Source organism: Micropterus dolomieu, unplaced genomic scaffold, assembly GCF_021292245.1.
Source record: "Micropterus dolomieu isolate WLL.071019.BEF.003 ecotype Adirondacks unplaced genomic scaffold, ASM2129224v1 contig_4611, whole genome shotgun sequence".
NCBI classification, from domain to species: Eukaryota; Metazoa; Chordata; class Actinopteri; order Centrarchiformes; family Centrarchidae; genus Micropterus; species Micropterus dolomieu.
This window is the reverse complement of record NW_025733601.1, coordinates 1-457: the sequence shown is the minus strand read 5'-3', so window position 1 is coordinate 457 and position 457 is coordinate 1. Positions and strand designations below refer to the sequence as shown.

Genomic DNA, 457 nt, shown 5'->3' with positions numbered 1-457 from the left:
GGGGACACGTGAATTGCTGTCAAAGGACACGGCGTTTGCGCATCGTGGAACCGAGACTGGAAGACGAGTACACGGGATGTTTTGAATGCCAACACAGGCAAGTGTCTCTGTGGCGCAATTGGCTAGCGCGCTCGGCTGTTAACCGAGAGGGTGGTGGTTCGAGCCCACCCAGGGACGATTGTTGTTTAGGCGTCTGAAGTGCAAGCTCTATTCATGCTCATCGAACTTGTTGGTCCACTGCAAAGGCCCTCTTGTCAAACAGGACTAGTGCCACTTTGTCCCTTGACCTCGCAAGTCCCAGTTCATCCATTTCTCCTTTCGTGGCTCCAGAGGCCTGTTTTTCTTTGATTTGATTTTACTGAAAAACGATTGCAAGACGTTAACAAGCCCATTTGATTTCATTGAAACATTCACATGAAAGGCTTTCAAATACGCAAAGCGTGTGGCGCCGTGGCTT

General features: G+C 49.9%; 1 non-coding gene across 1 annotated transcript; it reads left to right on the top strand.

Annotated features, from left to right (window-relative positions):
* Positions 1-103: 103 nt before the first annotated feature.
* trnan-guu lies at positions 104-177 on the top strand. Its single transcript has one exon. It is a non-coding gene; the product is annotated as a tRNA-Asn (tRNA).
* The last annotated feature ends 280 nt before the right edge of the window (positions 178-457 follow it).